This window comes from Pinus tabuliformis, chromosome 6 (assembly GCF_031772625.1).
Source record: "Pinus tabuliformis cultivar Carrire ecotype Pingquan chromosome 6, CPIR1, whole genome shotgun sequence".
Classification (NCBI taxonomy): Eukaryota; Viridiplantae; Streptophyta; class Pinopsida; order Pinales; family Pinaceae; genus Pinus; species Pinus tabuliformis.
This window is the reverse complement of record NC_142292.1, coordinates 107,242,666-107,252,322: the sequence shown is the minus strand read 5'-3', so window position 1 is coordinate 107,252,322 and position 9,657 is coordinate 107,242,666. Positions and strand designations below refer to the sequence as shown.

Sequence of the window (9,657 nt, the reverse complement as noted above, 5' to 3'; positions counted from 1 at the left end):
TTTATATGGTTTAATGTTGGTTATAAGCATGGTTATGTGACTGGTTCATGTCATGGTTATTTCATGTATTTACTTGTAATTGTTAAATTGATGGATGAAATACTTAAATGGTGATATAATAGTCCAATGGAGAAGGTGGTGATCCTTCTAGTTATGTTTCATAAGTTCTTCCAATCATTTATGTTATGTCTTGTATCCTAGACTTGTAGGTTGCATTGATGCCAAGTGTTTAACAAAATGCCAGTCTCGGTTGGGGATGCTCAGGCCTAGTCTCAAGGTTGATTTTTGATTTATCAACATTGTTATCATGTATTTGATGGATTCTGAAGGTTGTACCAAGTTTTGGGTAGATTCCGGGATTTCGGGCTAGAAAAGTGGCTCAAATCCCAGGGTTGTTGGCACAAGTCTTCTGAGAAAAAGTCCATAGTATTTGGCATAGAGGCCTATGAGAGAGACTTTGAGTTGTTGGTCGCTGTATTGCATATAGCATGAGAGTGACTTTGGGCTAAAAGGCTTAAAACATTAGTGGGACCCAGGGACAAGATGGATGAGTGGCTAACATGTCTTCTGGGGGTGTAATTGCTGATGTGAATGGGTTTTCTTGATGAGTTACGCCGATTCCATTTCCTTAAGGTCACCAAGGAGATTGAATCCCTATAGTGACCTTTCTCATCACACGTTTTCCCGACTCGTTGGCTTCTTGGGTGGACCTGGGAGGAGGGGGCATTACACACTAGATGCATTGATTTCATTGTAGATGGTGATTTATAATCCTATTTGATTGCTTGCACTAGATGCATTGATTTCAATGTAGATGTTGATTTCTAATGATATTTGATTGCTTGCACTAGATGCATTGATTTTAGTGTAAATGTGATTTCTAATCCTATTTGATTGCTTGCACTAGATGCATTGATTTTAGTGTAGATGTGTTCTAATTCTATTTGATTACTTGCACTAGATGCACTGATTTTAGTGTAGATGTTGATTTCTAATTATATTTGATTGCTTTCACTAGTTGTATTAATTTTAGTGTAAATGATGTTTTTTTATTATATTTGATTGCTTGCACTAGATGCATTTATTTCTGTGTAGATGTTGATTTCTAATCCTATTTGATTGCTTGCATTAGATGCATTGTGTTATGAAACCAGTTCAAGAAAAAATAGAAAGATAGATCAACGCCTTAGAATTCAGCCTCTTCGAGGGGGCAACCTCCTTTACATTACATAAATGAACAATTCTTGGATGATACAAATGACAAAACCTCCTTTCTATATATAAGAGTCTAAGGAGTCACAATATAATCCAACCGACCTAACAATAATAATATAAAGCCACAAAAATAACAATAGAGGGATTCTATGGGGCACAGAAATAACAATATGGGGGTAATAGGGCACAACAATATAAATAAGGGGTATAACTACAATAGTAATGGGGTAATCACTAGTATTATAGGGACCCAACATGCCCCTCTCCTTCAAAAAAGTGTTGTCCTCAACGCTTGAGTAGTTCTGGATACTTCTGCATAAAATTCTCATCCTCCCATGTGGAATCTTCAGCGGATAAGTTCTTCCACTTGATAAGATACTCTGAAATTGATCGATTTCGTAGTTGTCGAGTTCTTGTTTCTGTGACTACTTCCGGTTCCAATATAATTTTTCCTTCCTCGTCAAGTTCTGGCAATATTGTTTGAATTGGGAGCTTGTCACCTATAACCTTCTTTAAACATGAAACATGGAAAACTAGGTGCAATCGAGAAGCTGCAGGAAGCTCCAATTTGTATGCCATAGTACCAATATTTTGCAACACCTTGTACGAACCATAATACTTTGGTGATAATTTATTATCCTTGTTAGCTTGCTTTAGGGACATTTTCTTATATGGTTGTAGCCGTAGGAATACCCAATCACCTACATCAAAACTTCTTTCACTGCGATGTTGATTTGCCTATTGTTTCATTCTATTTTGTGCCAACACGAGGTTATCCTTTAAGAGTTGGAGGACTTGTTGTTGATGTTCGATGTGATGTTCCACTGCCTGAACCTTAGAATTTTCTCTTAAATATGATGTGATGGATGGTGGTTGATACCCATAAAGGGCCATAAATGGGGTCATTTTTGTTGCTGTATGGAAGGAAGTGTTATACTACCATTCAGCCAGAGGCAACCATTTGACCCATTGTGTCTGTTTATCAGATACAAAGCAACAAAGATATCCTTCCAAACATTTGTTTACTATCTCAGTTTGCCCATCAGATTGAGGATGATAAGATGAGCTATGAGCTAACTGAGTACCAAGACAAGAAAATAATTCTGTCCAAAAATTTCCAGTGAAAATGGGATCTATGTCACTTACAATAATCTTTGGGTTTCCATGTAGCTTTTGAACTGTTTCCATAAATGCAGTAGAAACTATACTGGCATTAAATGGATGTGATAATGCACAAAAGTGTGCATACTTGGTAAGTCTATCAACTACCACCATGATGACACTCTTTCCCTCAGACTTGGGTAAACTTGTGATAAAATCCATTGAAACCTCCTCCCAATGTTGGCTTGGAATGGATAAAGGTTGTAATAGACCCGGTGTCTTAATTGTTTCAACTTTATTTTGCTGGCAAACCAAACATTCCGCCACAAAATTTTGAATATTTGATTTAAGGCCATCCCAAAAAAATTACTTCTTAACCCTGTGGTAAGTTTTTAAAAATCCTGAGTGCCCTCCTACGGAGAAGTGCAATTCCATAAGAATCTTTTGTTTTAGCTGGGAATTCTTACAGAGGTATAAGCGATCTTTGTACCATAACGAATCATTTTGCCAACTAAATGTATCAGAAGTACTGGAATCTTGTTGTAGCTTTCGAATAAGTGCCCACAAATCTTCGTCATTCTTCCATTCCTCCCTTGCTTCGTTTATCCAATCTGGTTGGATAATAGAAATGGCACACAACAATGCTTCCACATCCTCATCCTTTCTTGAGAGTGCATCTGCCACCACATTTTACTTCCCTTTTTTGTAGATGATTTCAAAGTCATAACCCAACATCTTTGTGACCCACTTTTGTTGCTCTTCAGAGGATAACCTTTGTTCTAAAAAGTATTTAAGGCTATCATGATCCGTTTTTACCTTGAAGTGTCTTCCCATTTGGTAGGGTCGCCATTTCTTAAGTGCATGGAGTATTGCCAACATTTCCTTCTCATAAATAGCTTTGCTTAAAAACTTTCCCTTGATTGGACGACTTTCAAAAGCAATGGGTCTTTCATCTTGCATTAGAACAACACCAATTCCATTTCCTGAAGCATCACATTCCACAATAACGGTTTTTGTGAAGTCCGGTGTAGCTAAGACCGGTGCTTGGCACATTGCCTCTTTAAGATGTTCAAAGGCCTTTGTTGCTTCCGGAGTCCATGAAAATGAATCTTTCTTCAATAATGTTGTTATAGGTGCTTCTATTCTCCCATAATTCTTAACAAACTTGCGATAATACCCTGTCAACCCAAGAAATCCTCCTAGATGCTTTATGGATGTGGGGATTTTCCATTCCTTAATGGCTTTAATTTTGCTAGGGTCTACCTTAACTCCTTCATGAGATACAATATGACCCAAATATTCCACCTCCTGGACTCCAAAGAAACATTTGGATCTTTTTGCATATAATTGTTTCTCCTCCAATAGTTGTAGCACCCTGTCAACATGTTCAACATGATCCTTCCAAGACTTGCTGTAGATTAGTATATCATCAAAAAATACTAACACAAATTTTCTAAGGAATGGTTTGAAAATTGAATTCATCAAACCTTGAAATGTTGAAGGTGCATTGGTAAGGCCAAAAGGCATGACCAAAAATTCATAATGACCCTCATGAGTTCTAAATGCTGTTTTCGGGATGTCTTCAATCTTCATTCTGATTTGATGATATCCCGAATGAAGATCCAACTTGGTGAAGTAAATTGATCCATGCAATTCATCCAGTAATTCATCAATAACAAGAATGGGGAACTTATCTTTAATAGTGAGCTTGTTGAGCTCCCTATAATCTGGACACATGCGCCATGATCCATCCTTCTTGTGCACCAATACTACTGGAGCTGAGAAAGAACTTTGACTCGGTTGAATTATACCAGCCTCTAGCATTTCTGCAACCATACGTTCAATTTCACTTTTTTGGACATAGGGATCTGCCTCTGCCTCTGTGCAACCATTTGACTAATAAAGTCTAATAAGGTTTATGTATTGTACATCTATCTAGATTTGAACATTTGACCTCTTACAAGGAAGCACATGTTCTTAAGCATGATAATTTATTTATTTTATAATTTTTTAAGAATACAAATATAATTTTAAATTAATTTTATTTTAAGAAATACATGTGTTTTCTCTTGAAAAATCATAAGCTTAAATTTGTATAGATAAGAGTATGTACAAGTTTAGTGAGGAGGATAGCACATAATTTTATAATCTCAATTTAACAAAAATCGTAAATAGACTTGAGTTAAAACATTCAAATCTGTGATAGTGAGAAATTATAAGTGATATCTATATCATTCTTTATTTTATTAATTTTCTTATGTAAGGTAGGCATTCATATTATACTTAATCTTAAAAAAAGTAATTATTGTCTATTGGCCTATCACCAGGGAAACCAAATCGGTAGCATAGGCACATTGCTTATGTCTATATAATTAAGTTTTCAAAAGTGATATAATAAAACAAAACTAAATGTGTGATATTGTTTAAATTTTTATCATGTATCCTATAACTATAATTATAGTGACTAGCAAATTCATTGCTAATTAAAAAAAAAAAAATCTTAACATGTTACCTAGAGGGTGATCCCATGTGTGTGACCACTAGATTCTATTCTTCTTCTTTATAATAATGGAATTCTAGTTTTTTTCACTTAGAGCTAGAGAGCATCTATACATAGTAGGATTTCTTGTTGGGCCTCACTCCATTCCACCGACATTTTTCCCATGATAATATTTATCTACTAATAAAGGTCAAATGGTTGATACATGTTGTATCTTCCTCTATTGGTGCTAGTGTCAGGGATCCATAGACCCACATTATCTTCAATTTCTTCATTCTAAATGAACTATATTTTTACCCTTTCTTTAATGTTTATAATTTTAATTTCATTTATTGCCTTTTGAGGCATTTTCTCCAAGTATATTGATGTTGAATTCTCAACATTCATCTTTGCATGGGTTCAAGGATGACGCTTGTGACCATGACGACTCCTTCTAGTTTGGACAACATTAATGAAATGCATTTTGGGTAGTATACACATGACGTCATCATGGCGACATGACAATAAGGAAGTGAAATTTTGGAGAGAATTTAGAGGGGAAAAAGACTATGACTGGGTGTGGAGAGAGGTAAGTAGAAGAGGCCACCAAAATACACTAATATGAGACTAAACAGAAGAGAGGAGGCCTAGGAGGTAGGCTTACTCTCCCGGAATGGATGTGGTTGCAAAGATAAGGTCGACATGTATGAACCCCACTAAGCTAAAAGTAGATTTAACACAGTTACCCACCATGGGTAGAATTCCATTGGTGGAGCAAAGGGGGGAGGACTTAGGTAGACTCTCCCAACCATGACACCAATGATTTGCTAAGAGAAAGACAAGAAGAAAAAGGATAAACCAAGAGAGCCAAAGGGAATCACTCACCCCAAATAAAGAAAACAATGAGTGTGGTGCCAAAAGAACTCTTTGTTTCATATTGTCCAATCCATTCTCGACAATCTAGGTTGTACAAGGAAGAAAATGAAAGGAAGGAAAGGAAATAACACACATGCACACGTAGAGAAATATAGTAGAGAACATAATAATATAATGAAAACCAAACTTCCATAAACAATAAAATAATATAATAATGTAGAAGACAACTTGGCTAGAATGGTGGTAGCTATATTTGAAGAGAGAGATGACAACTAAACACATCCACAAAAATCTATTATAAGAGGACAAAATAATGACCTTTTAACATAAAGAAAGAAGCTTAGAGGTCCAAAACTCTAAACTTAGAAGATGAAGCACTAAAAAATTTGTGGGACCTGAGTTGGTTAGTTGGTACATCAACTTCATGTGAGCACAAATTTTACATATAATCTTCGTTTGAGTTGCACAATAACTCATTGGAATGAACTATTTGGGGATTACAACTTTTGGTTGGGGCTAGGGTATACCATGGCAACCCCTAGTCCCTCAAATGACCAAAAAAAATCATTTAGGGTCTTAAAATGGTCCCAGAAATTTGAGACTCGAAAATCCACAAAAAAATTGCAAAGCAGATAAAGAATTATTGAGTCAATGGAAGAGGAGGGTGGCCATCAATATTCACTTGGATACGTTTGAGTCATGCATCATAGTGGAAGGTTTGTGGTAATGACAACTTATAATCATAGCTCATTGAATGGGAAAGAAACAACTTGCATAGAGGAGAGATGCATAGTACCAACTCCATTAAACATGGATCATGCTACATGTGTGGAAGATTATACCTAACTAACAATTGTCCTACCTACTAAAGGCAAAATGAAGAAGGACACAAACTTATCATAAGGTGGTGCCTCATCTTCTCATTCTCTCTTTAATTGTTTTCAAAAGAATGTTTTATGTTAAAATTATATTTCTCTTTAGTTGTTTTCAAAAGGGAAATTTTATGGGAAATTTTATGTCTTTTGTTTTTTAAATGTAGTTATTAATTGATTAATTTATTTAATAAAAACATTATTTTTATGTTAATTTATTTTTTATTTAAAAAAATAAAATTATTGTTAATGTATTATTTAAAATATTATATATATATATATAAATATATATATTATATATATATATACATTGTTAGAAAATCCTCCTATGGTGTTACTTTATAATATATAATCTTATTACTAAACTTTTCTTTAAATCTTAAAATATAACTGTGTTCACATACTTAAATACACAATTTTAGAAATATAAAAATATTATTTAAAAATATTTAAAATAAATTTTGGAATCTATCTTTACAAATGATATAATATTACTTATGCTTTTGGTGACCTCACGGATCATCTGGGCATAAGTGCTTAGGCACCTACTACAATCTCTTTGCTAAACCATGACTAAAGGCGAAGGAATACAATGTTTTTGGTAGTAAAGTTTGGAAGGTCTCCAATGAGATTGTTAAAGTATGGCTTCTTGGATTCTTCGCGGTATCTTCAATATGTTTTAGTCTAGGCATTGATTTGTTAAAGAGCACCTTTTGGCTGGTATGATGTTAGCACTGTGGAGAGATGCTCCTATGTTATGATTTTGATTCGGTTGTAGATTAATTGGTATTTTTATGGCATTGTGCGTTTATGGATGACTTTGTTTTATATGGATGGTTCTCGGTTCATGGTGTTTCTTTGGTTACTGAATTTGGATAGTGAGGATATGGTTCTACATTATGTTTTTTGACATGGTGTTAGATTATATGGTATTATTCGAGTGGTGTCTATGGATTCTGAATTTGGAAGGTGGGGATATGTTTGATGGTTGGTCTGTGCGTATAATAGACACTGCCTGCACTCCATGCTTGTTGTGCCCATTTGGAGTTCTCTATTCCTGCTTTGCTCTAGGTTTTGTACTTGGACTATGATGTTTATACACTTGAAGGCGATGCTATATACCCTTGATGTTTTGTTCATTTCATTGGTGCTGGTTATTTCCTAGAATTATGTTTTCTTCTGTTGAAATCAATTTCTGGAGAACGTTGTAATCCATGGAGACAATCTTTGCTTTAGTTTGTTGGCGTAGTGTTTGGTTTGGAATTCAATTTCTTACTGATAATCTTGATGGTCTCTTATCTTAATGGATTTCAACTTTGCAAATAGTGTAGAAATGTATTTGTACTTATTTTGTCCTGTATGTATCTATTGTGGAAATGTCCAGTATAATTAAGTCTTTATTGTAGAAATGGTTTGTATAATTACGTCTTGATTAACTAGATTGGGTTTATGGGTTATTCTAGTTTTCTAGTATGCTAAGTGGATATGTATGTCAAGCTCTACAATCTCTTTTTTCAGATAAAATATAAGTACTTCAATTTACCCTGAAAAAGAATATAACCTTCTACTTGAAGATGTTCTACTAAGGCTAGATTTTGTAAATTTTCCCTTTCCAAATAGATAAAAAACTACATATCATTCATTAAATCATACAAAACTTTAGTTACGGTTTACTAGTTAAATATTTTTAGAGAACAAAATTTAGTAGGATATATGATCCAATGGAGAGTTAGAATTATTTTTATCTCTCTTGTAGATTTTAAGAATATTTAAAAAGAAAATTCAAAAAATTAACTTTGCTTCATGGAATTCCAAAATATTATTCTCAAAATCTACGATGGAATTAAATTGAACTATAAAATTGGGGCAACACACTACATCTTATTACTAAAACAATTGACATAACATAGCTTCTCTACTCATTAAAGAACAAAATATATGTACTATTTCAAAATTCACATTGATTGATCCTTGATTTTGTTCATCACCTTTTGTTTTGATAAAAAAAACTTATTGTAGTGAAACACGCTACTCTATTTTAAAATCGATTTACAAATAGTCTCACTAGTGTTATAATGAAACCTGCATGCATTCTTGCTGGTCTCATTACATGAGCGAGTATAGTAGAACCAATGTTGACAAGAAACTCCGCCCTCGAGGGAGGGAGTGGTAGGGTTTCACCGCCATTTTGCTGCATTTATACCTCGAAAAAGCAAAAGGAGGGAGTATCTATCTACGTATTCACCATGTTGAACCGCAAATTGGTGTCCAACCTCGACTAAGTTTATGAACTTGCCGGATTAAATTTTGGTTCCAAGGAGGGTGGGCTCAAATCTCAAGTAAGAGAGCGTTAAAAAAACAATGTAATTTTGTTTTGCTGTTGTCTATAAGTTTTAAGTTATTTTTGGAATATTTTAAATTTATTGAGGATGGCGGTATTATAAGGCGCGCTGTTTAGAAAAAGTAGAGTTCACATATATATGTGTTTCAGATTTATATATCACTGCGTAATTAAAATAGTTTATCCATGTGTTATATCACAACTCAGGCCATTTGGTCTAGTGGTATGATTCTCGCTTAGGGTGCGAGAGGTCCCGAGTTCAATTCTCGGAATGCCCCATTTCACCTATTCGCGACTAATGTGGAGGAAGGTAGACGTTTTCTCTCGAGAGGTCTGTCGACCATTTCATTATTTTTTTAATGCTAGTGAGGAAATATTTTCAATAGAGAACATGGCTTGGAATTTGAAAAATTTACTATTGGTAAAGGAAATATTTTCAATAGAGAACATGGCTTGGAATTTGAAAAACTTAAAGATATCAATGTTATAAAGTGTAGAGTGAGTAAAATGAATTATCATATGGAAAAAAACAATCATTAAAATATAAAGATATTATCAATTATATTTAAAATATTTATAAATTTAAATTTAAATTATTAACCAAATCAGTTCGATAAATATAGTTATGGATATAGATATTATTTATTATTTACATATAAATGTAAATTAGTTTATTATATTTTAATCTATTTTATATTATAATTTGAAATTTTATACCCATATAAAAGTAAAGAATTAAATTAATAAATAAATATCTTTTCAATTATTTTTAA

General features: G+C 33.7%; 1 non-coding gene across 1 annotated transcript; it reads left to right on the top strand.

Annotated features, from left to right (window-relative positions):
• The first annotated feature begins 9,090 nt into the window (after window positions 1–9,090).
• On the top strand, window positions 9,091–9,162 carry TRNAP-AGG (transfer RNA proline (anticodon AGG)). The gene has a single exon. It is a non-coding gene; the product is annotated as a tRNA-Pro (tRNA).
• Window positions 9,163–9,657: the final 495 nt, after the last annotated feature.